Raw genomic sequence first — 12,723 nt, forward strand, 5'->3', positions numbered from 1 at the left:
AATCTATTACAATTCCAAGATTTATTGAACATTACCAACGCTTGGCGATTTTTATTAATTTGCATGTATGCATGTGTGTGAAAGATTTAAGGATTATCAAAATACATATATAAAATACATATATATAATTTTGTTCTACACAAATTGATAATGCAACTAGTTAAATACGGTTTTAGGGGCAGGACCTAGTATGGGAGATATGACCAATTATAGACCGATCGTAAAAAATTCTTTAAGCAAAACTTCTGGAAATGAAAGCTATATTTCAGTAAAATTTTGTATCTATATCGTAATTTAGTAATAAGTAATGTGTGTTATGAACCGATCGTGCAAAAATCTTGAAATAGAATTTTTGTATCAATAGCTTTATTTGGTAATGAGTAATGTGCATTTAAGAGATTTTCGAAAGAGGACCTTGTGTATATAAAAACAAAATTTCAAAATTCTGTATCTATATCATTATTTGGTAATTAATATTGTACATTTAAGTAATTTTCTGGAGGGGGCCTAGTATGAGAGCTATGACAAAGTATGGACCGATCGTAAAACAATTTTATAGTGTAATTTATGTATATAAGAGCAATATTTGTGCTAAATGTATGGATATCAATATTTTGTAATGAGTTATGTGCGTTTATGTGATTTTCGGGAGGGAACCTTGCATGGGAGCTATGACCAAGGATGGACCGATAGGAAAAAAATTCCACAGTAATATTTCTGTGCATTTGAGCAATACTTGTACCAAATTTTATATGGATATCTTAATTTAGTAATAGTTATGCGCGTTTAAGTGATTTTCTGGAAGGGACCTTGTATGGGAGCTATGACCAATTATGAACCCCCTCGGAAAAAAATGTCGCAGTAATATATCTGTATATGTGAGCAATACCTGTACCAAATTTTATGTGGATATCTTAATTTAGTAATGAGTTATGTACGTTTAAGTGATTTTCGGGAGGGGACCTTGAGTGGGAGCTATGACCAGTTATAAACCGATCGGTAAAAAAATTCACAGTAATATTTTTGTGCATATGAGCAATACCTGTACCAAATTTTATATAGATATCTTAATTTGTTAATGAGTTATGTGCGTTTAAGTGATTTTCGGGAGGGGACCGTGTATGGGACCGATCAGAAAAAAAAATTTCTCAGTAATATTTCTGTATGTGAGAGTAATACATGTACCAAATTTTATATGGATATCTTAATTTTGTAATGAGTTATGCGCGTTTAAGTGATTTTAGGGATAGGACCTTGTATGGGAGCTATGACCAATAATGGACCGATCGGAAAAAAAATTCACAATAATATTTCTGTGCACATGAGTAATACTTGTACCAAATTGTATATGGATGTATTATGTTAGTAATGAGTTATGCACGTTTAAGTGATTTTCGGGAGGGGACCTTGTATGGGAGCTATGACCAATTATGGACCGATGGAAAAAAAAAATGTCAAAGTAATACTTCTGTATGTGAGGGCAATACTTGTACCAAATTTTATATAGATAACTTGATTTAGAAATGAATTATGTGCGTTTAAGTTATTTTCGGGAGGGGACCTTGTATGGGAGCTATGTCCAATTATGGACCGATCCAGAAAATTTTTCTCTGAATGATTTCTATTGACATAAGATTTTAATTTGTAAAATTTTGTAAAGATTTCGACATTGTGACGGAAGTTATTAATAAAAAACCCATTTTCCGGGAATATGTACTTTTGTATGGGAGGTATATGAAATTGTGGACCGATTCAGGCAATTTTCAGCGGGAATCAAGCTCTTGTATAGAAACGAATGTATGCTGATTTTCATGGAATTATCATTCACAGTTTTCGAGAAAATTACATCAGAATGTGTAAAAAATGCTTATTTTTTTCGAGGTTGTTTCAAATTTTGATTCATAACTTTTCCCGGTGTGAACCGATTTTGCTCATTTTCAATACCAAACTGCCTAGGACAACAATAAATATTTTGGGTGATTTTCGTTAATTTTTGTTGCTTCGTGTTAACGTGAGAATGTTTTATACAGACAGACAGACAGACGGACGGACGGACGGACGGACAGACGGACATAGCTAAATCGACTCAGAATTTCATAAGGTCCAAGAATATATATACTTTGTTGGGTCTCAGATGAATATTTCTTGGTGTTACACACGGAATGACAAAGTTATATATACCCTCTATCACCACTGATGGTGGTGGAGGGTATAAAAAGAATAAAAACCTAATACATATATTTTGCGCTATATTTTTGAGCAGTACTTTACATATGGGGAGTTTCATGTCAAGTGACCCAACTCATAAAATTTTGATGAAATTACACAAATTTTCAGCTCTATCGGTCAAGAACTGTCGGACTTAGAGGGGGTCAAAGTTGAACAATTTGGTCTTACAGGGTTTTATTCAAATTAGTGTAACTTTTCACCTATTGGTTCTAGCAAAAATTGTCCAAAGGAGGTCAGATAGCAATTTCTTCATTGTTTCCAAAAAAATAATAATATAAGTAATAGTTAATTTAGAAAACTACAACACAAGTTGCTCTAGTTTGGTTGAAGAATAAGTATAAATTAAATGCTAAATTTTCTTATATCTGGGAATCTATAACAGATAAATTCCTATAGTTTTATATATAGAACTTTTACCTCCATACAAACATTTAGGGGCAAATGGGCGAAATATCCATTTTGAATGTCACAACTTTTATACAAAGTAAGAAGTATATATAACGCAACGTTGCCAACATTACAACAATCCGTTGTCGCAATCTAAATTTGATTCACATCCATTGTCTAAAATTAGTAAACGTGGTAAGCCAATTTGGTACCAGGCGTGTATATTTTTTCCCTCTGTGTAAAGCACAAAACTTCAGACTTTAAAATTCAAAACTAACATCTTTAATATGCATGTACAGTGGTTTCCCGGTTTAACGAAAGATATAATGTCCATTCGTAATAACGAAAAATTCGTTAAACCGAATGAGAACTTTACTATGATTTAATGATAAGAATAGAGTAATGGAAGGATGGAAGTCTATTTTTTAAATCTTTTTGAATGCACCCATAAAGTTTTTGGCAATTTCCTTTGCATTTTTATGCAGTGTGCAAAAGAAAGAAATTAGTTTTTTTTCCTTAAATTTAGAATCGAACCAAAAGTTAAATATTTTATGAAAAATTTGATTAAAATTATGTAAAGTTGTTCGATTTCGAAAATTAATTGTTTTCTTATAAAAAAAAAAACAAATTACGGATTTGATCCCCATTTTAATCGATGTGAAATTCTAAGTATTTTACAGTATTTTTATATTTGTGTATCCATTGAATTGGGTATTGAAGTTACATAAAATCTTAATATGTTATTGATTTTGGTTAATAATGAAGTTTAGAGATTACTCCGTATTATTTTCACCTCTTTTTATAGAAATTTTTTTAAGAAATTCGATATATCGAGTACAACATTTACTCATTCATTCGTAATATAAAGTACTCAATGGAAATAATTTACCCGTTTGTTAAATCGCGAATTCGCTAAACTGAGTATTCGTTAAACCGGGAAACCAATCATATTATACATGTTTTTAGGATGATTGATAAATTATTGGGTGCAGCTTAGAAAAGATTACTTCCAAAAATATTTATATTTAATTTTTTAGTTGATTCTGACACCAACCGATCTGAAATTTAAAATTTCTCCATTTACGCTTAATCTTATTCAAAAGTTATTTAAAATGAAATTTTCTCTAATATTGTTGATTCATATTTAACTGAAAGGTATCTTTTCGGAGATCATTTTGGTTTTATGCTGACCATGTCATATTCTGTAAAAGTTTTGCTTTACACCGTTCTTAAATTTACCTATTTTGTACCAAAAATTAGTCGATATGTTATAAAATAAAAGCAGTGTCATGTATTCTTATTAGCCCCTAAATTTATACTTAGGGCGGGTTTCTTACTACTTAGTTAAACTAGGTTTAACTTGCTGTTAGATTAAACTCGGAACAAACTTAGGCGGACTTTAACCGATGATTGTGTTTTTCAGTTATATATTTAAGAGCAGTTAACTTTGTTAGTATTGCCAACTTTTTAGTCAAAAACAATAATAATATTATCTTAAAAAATTAAGTTTTTGTTGTTCAGAATAGATTTTTTATTGTTTTTATTGATTGTGTTTTCTTATTTATAACACAAAATATAGATTAAACTTAGTTTAAACAAAGAATATAGTTTATCTTTATCAGAAAAACCCGCCCTTAGTGGGCTAAATTACACTATGCGACTAAAATAAATACCTGGGAAGTGACACTATTTTTCTGAAAGGTGAATCCGAGTAAAACAAGAATATGTTTTTGAAATTTGCCAAACACCTCCAAAATCTTGAGTTACGGATAAAAAACCGGATTTTCGTACCTTTAACCACTCATGAGTCAGTAACTTAGTTGAATCTGAACCGATTTTAAGTTTCTCCACGGATTTAGAAAGTAGAATCTGAAGCCTATATAATGGCATATATAACGTTTAAGTAACATGGAGAGATATGTGTGAGTTTCACCAGCAAACATATTTTTTATTTTAGTTTTGCACCGTTGTCCAAGTTTAGAGCTGTTTTATGAAAGTATTTTATATAGGAACTGTACCATTTATTAACTGATTAGAAACCCATGTTTATTTATGATTAAAACGCAACTTTGTTTTTAAAAATCCGTTAGCAATTGACGACGTTGTTGGTCTTTTTCTGTTGTTTAAAAATTGTTCAAAAACTGATTTCTGAAGAATGCTTTATATTAGGGATAGGGTTAAATATGAGGCGATCCTCGAAAAATTTGGTGGAAGGATTTATGTTTATATAAAAATTATTTATTCTGAATTTCATCGAGATATTAATATTAGGAGTAGAATTATGTAATTCAAATCATTTTCTGAAGGAGGGGTTGTATGGGGACTAGGGTAAAATAAGATCGTAATGTCTAAAGAATCAGCAGTATCGCTAAACTTATTTATACCGTTTATACCTAGTCTCTTAATAACATCAATATCACTATGAAATTCTATATATATATATATATATATATATATATATATATATATATATATACATATACATATATATATATATACATATATATATACATATATATATATACATATATATATTTATATATATATGTGTGTCTTCTGTTTCTGAATCCGCGGAGAAACTTAAAATCGGTTCAGATTCAACTATGTTATATTACTTATAAGTTCTTAAAGGTACGAAATCCCGGTTTTTTATCCGTAACTTTAAGATTTTGGAGGTGTTTGGCAAATTTCAAAAACATATTTTTGTTCTAGTCGGATCCACCTTTCAGAAAAATGGTATCACTTTCCAGGTATTTCAATTTTCGTTTATTTTGTCTCACTGTGTTATTTAGTTATTATTATAATTTTTAAACTATTTGTAATTGTTTGATATAAATATAATTGTTACGGGTTAAAATAATGTCATAGATAATAAGCTAATGGTACCTCGTGTAAATAATTGCATTATGGGTATTATAATTTCTATGTTTCAAACCTTCTGCCAACTATAAAATAAAGTTTTATTACTATTTTTTATTTTTTTAATACTCATTAAACTAATATATCAGCCAACAATTTGCTATTTCGATTTTTTGACTGAATGTTTGCAAATTTTATTTAAATTCCCATTTATTATTCCATAATTTATTGTTCTCTCAGAGAACATAATCTATTAAAACTATAAATTCATCAGGCTCATTCATATACATACACAGCTGTACATTCATAAATTTACTTTCCAAATCATTTGCAGCGCCTCGCAGGGACTAGCTAGATTGTACGAAGGCACACTGTGTGGGGATGTAGAAAAGTGCAATTAAATTGGTAGATACAATAGTTATTCGAACCATGTACGACGAATACAAAATTGATTTATAAATCGAATTGAAATTGACTTTACGACACTCTCCAATAACTCATTTAACGCAACGGCCGTGAGCGGCATGATAATTATGCAAATTTCATAATGAATCAAATGTCAACTTGTGCTTTTGTGTAATTTTGTATGTATGTTGCATTAAATTTATACATACAGATAAAAATACACATGTGGACAAAAACAAATACATTCATAGTTATGTCTACATTTATGTATTTTTATTGTCACTTCAATCCTAGTTTTAAATGATATTATCTTAAAGCAGCGGTTCCCACAGATTTTTACTTCGCGGACCCCTTGAAGAGCTTATTTAATTTCGCGGACCCCCATACATATTTTTTTTCCCGTACATTGAGAATATATAATATTTCAGATAGGTTTTCAATTGCATGTTTTGAAGATAGAATGACTTCTTTGTTGATATGTTAACATGATGTTTAATTTTATGATCGTGAGATCTTTCATGTTCATTTTTCTTCAAGGTAGCGAAAAGGTTTCTTTATCAAATATTGTCACATGTGCTTAAGGAGTCACGTTTCAAAAATTTGTTGCGATTGCAAAGGGTGAACTGAGTAAGTGAGCTAAGTTTTCGGGAAAATAATATAAGAAAGTTGGACTTCTTCTATGTTGTTGCGGAATGCGTTATCCGCATAATATATGATTTGAACTCTTTGTTAAAGTAGTGTGAATTTGGAACTTAAATTTGAATTTTAAAATACCAACGAATTATTTTACTTCATGGTTTTTGGCTACATATTTACGCGAAACGCTATGGATTTTCTGATGTTAATTTAATAATATGTATTGGTCGACAAAATCAAGTTAAAATCTGTGTATCACGTCGGATTGTAATATTTATAAAGAGATGCATAAAGAGTCACCTCTGTTTTGGAAATATATAATTGTTGTCCTTTCAAACGAGAACATTTTTGCTTACAATTTGATAAACTTAAATCTGTAATAAGCTTGTATTTGAATTGAACTTCATACTCTGGAATACCAGTATCCCTAATTTAATTGTAAGGCAGAGTATTATTTGTCTGAAATAAAAACCATTATTTCAGTACATATACAGGAAATAAAAATTACAAATCACGCAGTACTTTACTTTATAAAAGTTATACAATAAATTTGTAGGGACTAGCTTCTTCCTGATAAACAACCGAAAAAATAAAATTCAAAAAGTCACCAAAAAATTTGGGATTATTGCACAAAAATTGGATATATTTGTACATACATATAAAAGCAGAATATTGTTTATTCATGGTTTTTTTCGTTCGTCTTCGCGGACCCCCTAGGATTTTACTACGGACCACTAGGGGTCCGCGGACCCCCATTTGGGAACCGTTGTCTTAAAGGAAAGGGTTTTCGATTATCTAAAAGAACGGCTATCATAACCTAGATATGTCTTAAATTTGCTACAAATATACAAATATTTTGTTACAATTTTAATGTTTTTAAATTTTATAATCGTACATTTTATAAATTTATTCCTAAATACTATGGATTAATTTTAGAATTATATTTAAGCTTTTCATAGCACAGTAAGCTTTTATAATTTCTATTGCACTAAAATAAAATTATGTACACACTTATTTTTCTGCCCACATGTGTAGGTATGTAAATAAATTATGTACTATGTATGTTTGTTTATATGTATGCAATGATGATAAATTTATATAAAATATGAACCATTTTTTACTGTCATCCCAGCAGTTCGACAAAGAGTCATTGCATTTGAAGAAGGCAGTCATTTCCACTAATAGTTAACTACACAGTTAACTGTAATTCCTATGCTTGCACTCTTTGTAATCGAGAGAGAAAACAGTCTTCACTTTATTGTCCCCTACGTAAGCAAGATCGGTGACCGTGGTCACTTTACTGACAACGCAACGTTGTCAACATTGCAACAATTCGTTGTCGAAATATATATACACATCTGTTGTCTAAATGTTAACAAACGTGGTAATCTCACTATTGGCAACGGATTGTTTGTCAATAGTGAGCTTACCACGTTTGTTAACATTTAGACAACGGATGTGTATAAAATTTAGATTCCGACAACGAATTGTTGCAATGTTGTAAACATTACATAGTGTTGTCGTACGTATGTATATACATACTTTGACAACGGTATTGAAATATTTCTTTCCTTCTTTCTTTTTCCCTCTGTGCCCTAATCATATTCCCTTATATAACATGATTAATATTCAAAAACAATATTTTTATTTTTAACATTTTTAATGATTTTAACATCTATAGATCTATTAACTGTTAGGGGACACTTGACTCCCTTCTAGGACACGTCCAAGAAGACTGATATCCAAGAATGCTTTGGCTATTTATGACTAGCTTTTGACCGTCTCTTTGTTTGCTATGAAGTGACGATATACTTTCTCGTAGAACAAGCTCATGTTAAAATGGTTAGTTACCTGGGTAGTGAGGTGGCTAGGGGTCACCCTTAGTTGTATGTTAAGTGGTTATTTCGGAACAGTTCCACCGAACTGATGGGATGGATGTTCACGTTGGATTGTGAATTTTTCAATTCGAATTAATAAATCTCATAGTGTTTAAATTTATTAAGCCAAAAATCGAAGAGTCATAACGAATTGTGAAAAAATCCAATAAAAATATTTACAATTAAAAAAGAGCTGAAATCAGAATTATAAAAGCAATGGTTGAATGTTGTATGTATGTATGAATGATTGTGTAGAATCTGCATAATATGGTTGCTTCCATTTTAGTGTATATACTGCTGTGCGGTATATTAGCGATGCACAGTGGCAAATTGCACTGCATAATCTGCATGCAACAAACAACAGTAGATTGTGCAAAGAAAACAGGGTGTTCAAATGTGCAGCACACTTATTCATATTTTAAAATATATACAAAATGGTTTGAGTTTTTTGGAGCACAAATGTGCGTCAATGAATCAATGTTTATGTTACTTATAAAGAAAAAATATTCTGCTCGAACTAAAAAATATATGAAGTGGCCTTCAGACTAATACATTCTAAATAGAAAAAGTGAGTTTTGAGCTTTAAGCACGTAAAATTTGAATTTTTTCTTATAACTTTTGAACAGATCGGCAGATCTAAAACCAATTTTCAATTTGCGTAGACTAAACAAAAACAATGTAAACTCATTATTACTGTTTTTGCAAAATGAACTAGAAGTAATTCAATTGCAATTCTAAATATTTTATTTAATATGGTATGCAAAACAATGTAACTTAGTTCCTCTCATAAACTTACCCGTACACTACTGTCACTGATTGCATAAATTAATCGAAAGTTGACATTTAACAAAAATTGCAATAAATTTTCAATATATGAAACGAAAAAACAAACGAATCATGTAACATGTATGAAATTGATATTTTTTATAAATAATAAAAAAGTTGAAAATAAAATAATTGTATGTATTAAAATCTCTGACCAATAAATCTTTGGCATAAATCTCCAACGAATCTGATAACAAAATTCAATTAAAAATTGCTGTATGTAGTAGAGTATCTTTTTCTGTTGCACTCAAAGTCATTGTTTTTTCATGTTGCGCTGACGCATTAAATATTGCATCAGCAACAACAACACTAAACGGCACTGTGTAAAAAAGCAATTTCATTTAATTGTATCTTTATGATCCCAGTAGTTGAGAAATTGTTCATCTTAATGTTTATTAAAAACATTTTCCAACACATTGTTACAAACCACACCCTAGCACCACATATCTTGGTTGCACCATCTTCGATTGAACCAAAGTATTAGGATCCAAACAGACAACCAGGCATTTAGCTACTCATCAAACCGGCTGAATTATTTCCTAACCTTGGTCGGTAAATGCGTTTTTAATTGCAAAATACAAAATTGTCTTGTAATCGTCTTAAGTTTTTATCTTTCCCGAGGCATTTAAATTTTTGTAGAATACTAATTCTATTTAACCACGCGATACAATTTTAGTTTTATTCATATTTATATTCTATCTCAGCTGGTCTAAATTTCTGCAATGATTATTAATAATAAGACATACATAAATATGTACATAAATAACTAAAATATAAATTGTAATTACACAAGAAAAAATTAAGAACAAATTTGAAAACATAAATTCTCCATTAACTTTGTAAATAAACAACAACGAGAAGTTTAAACACCAAGTTTTGCATTTTACTGCACAATTTATCTAATGCATAGTCAATTGACCTTTTGTATTTGAAGTGATGTGTTTTTACTGTCTCCAAAGTGTCAATTGACTTCCTTCTTGGCCAATCCCATGGTTACTAGCAAAGAATATTTATTACAAGAATACGCATCTCGACGTGCGGGTTATTATGATTTACACGTATTTGTATGTATCACGACCCACTATTAAAAATCTATCTTGTATGAGACGCACATTCAATATATTAAATATTCTTTGTTACTAAGTCACATGGCATTTTTTTCTCTTTCCGGTGACTGCTCCACAGAAGACGCCAAAGATGTTTATGTCAAACGCTATTTATGAATACCTCTTCAATCAGGGTGTTATCGTAGCCATAAAATATACCCATTAGAGTGGGTCGAAAATAGGCCTTTCTCTCGGATCAACTTCCAATAATGAAATTAAGTTGTATTTTAACGTCAAATGGAAGACTGTAAAATATTATTCAATTATTTTGAGGGTAACAGCCCCCACATTGGCGTCAAAGTTTGAAAATGCGTTTATATGGAAGAAATTGGCACTTTTTGGAGTTTTTTTTTTCAAAAAATTAAGTCTTACGTATTAATTGTTGAACCAATTTATAGTAAAATCATACTTATAGTAAAATATATATTTATAGTAAAATCATACAAAGGATAGAAAAACTTAAAATTGGTCCAAAAAGTTTTGAGTTATTAAAATTTCCCCCGAGAATTTTGTGATTCTGAAAACACATAAAAGTTAATATAAGAAAAAAATTTTAGTTTTGAAAAATTTTACAAAAATAAAATAAAAAAATATTATGTTTACCATTTTAAGATTCATAAATATGTTATACGAATTTTTGTTCAAATTGAATAACACTTACTCGGTTTAGTCTGTGGTCAAAAAAGGGCCATTATTTTAACAGCATCTCCAAAACTCCATTTCAAACTTTAAAAAATTTGGTTAAATGGGTTTAAAAAAAACTAAAGTTTTCTATATTGGATCTTATAAGGGGTATATATAAGAATTAAACATAAAAAAATGAGCTCAATACCTCTCATAAATGTGCCTTACCTACGATGTGAAGTTAAAGGATTTCGGGAAAAAGGCAATTTTTGCCAATAATTAAGTAAAAATTATATTATTACAAATTCTTGCTTAATTTTGATCAAGTAAATTGCGATTATTATTTTCGAGTCAATAGAAAGTTATTTCTGATAAAATTTTTTAAATTAAGAATCATTAACCCTTTAAAAATCGGGTTGCAAAAAGTGTAATTTTCTCTCATATAAACGCATTTACAAACTTTGGCGGCGATGCGCGGGCTGTTACGCTCAAAATAATTGAATAATATGTTACAGTCTTCCATTTGACGTTAAACTACATCATAATTTCACTATAAAAAGTTGATCCGAGAGAAAATCCTAATATCGACCCACCCTGATACCCATGCTCCAAAGCACCAGTGTAGTCCCTCTACTCCTGTGGCTTGATTAAGGAACAATTCGCCTGGATACATTACTACTGTTACTTGACCAACGAAGGTATTGAGTTCTTGCGCAGCTACTAGCACTTGCCTCCTGAGATTGTTCCCGCTACTCTCAAGCGTCCCACTAGACCCGAAACTGTACGTCCCCGCCCATCTGCTGTTGCTCGTTCCCGTGATGTTAGCAACACTGTTGAAGATTGCTTTGCTTACAGACGTGCACCTGGTGGTGCTGACAAGAAGGGTTATGTAGGTGCTGGTGCCGGTTAAATTTAAATGAATTTCGTTTTTAATTTTTCATTAACTTTTTTAAGAACACACTATTTTGATGGGTATATAAGATTCGGCGCTACCCAATATAGAGCTCTTGTTTTTTTTCTGCTGTAAATGTGAACAGTATTTATTCATCCATCCGTTTAATCTGCGTGTTCAGGTAACTAACTATTGCAGTTTGTTTTTATAACTAAATTATATACGTTGATTTCTTTCCACTCACACTCACAAACGATAGAAGACGTTGATTCCACTTATTCTGCTTCTTCGTCATCATCATCTTACTCTTGTTTTCATTTTATTTGATTCTTTAGACTAGTGTTCGTTTTGCCATTCCCTACAGCATTTGACTCCAATGTTTCATGTTTATGCAACAGATTCGTGTGAGTGTGGGTTTGTCTATCTATAGTTTGTTTGGTATGGATCGCATTTTAATGTGTCGGTGTGGCTCCAGCAGTTTCTTGGTAAATTTATGGGCGCACAAGGAGCGCTAAACCATAAACAGCTTTTATAGGGTTCTACTGGATTATTGTGAAATGGCGCATTTGTTGTGATTTAAAGCCGAAGATAAATTTGGATACATTTTCAATTCAATGCCATACACAATACGTGTTCTTTATTTAACTAGATGAATTCTTTAAGTTCGCATTTTGTATATGATTTGAAATTTAATAATAGTTTTCTGTTTTTCTATATTTAATTTTAAGTTTTTTTAATAAATTGGAGAATTTAAAAAAGTATTTTGGGTTTGGAGTTGTTCATTCTTAAGCTGTACGGTTTTCAAGAAAAAATGTAGATATGTTAAGGATGACATAATTTTAAATGTTTTATTCAAATTGTACTCAGGATCAAAAAACCTTTG

The 12,723-nt window shown here is 30.6% G+C and overlaps 1 pseudogene; it reads left to right on the plus strand.

Annotated features, from left to right (window-relative positions):
• Positions 1-10,207: 10,207 nt before the first annotated feature.
• Positions 10,208-11,858, plus strand: LOC119616010 (annotated as a pseudogene).
• Positions 11,859-12,723: the final 865 nt, after the last annotated feature.

The sequence above is a fragment of the Lucilia sericata genome, unplaced genomic scaffold (assembly GCF_015586225.1).
Source record: "Lucilia sericata isolate MDLA Ls3-8-SP2 unplaced genomic scaffold, ASM1558622v1 Contig000052F_arrow, whole genome shotgun sequence".
Lineage (NCBI taxonomy): Eukaryota > Metazoa > Arthropoda > Insecta > Diptera > Calliphoridae > Lucilia > Lucilia sericata.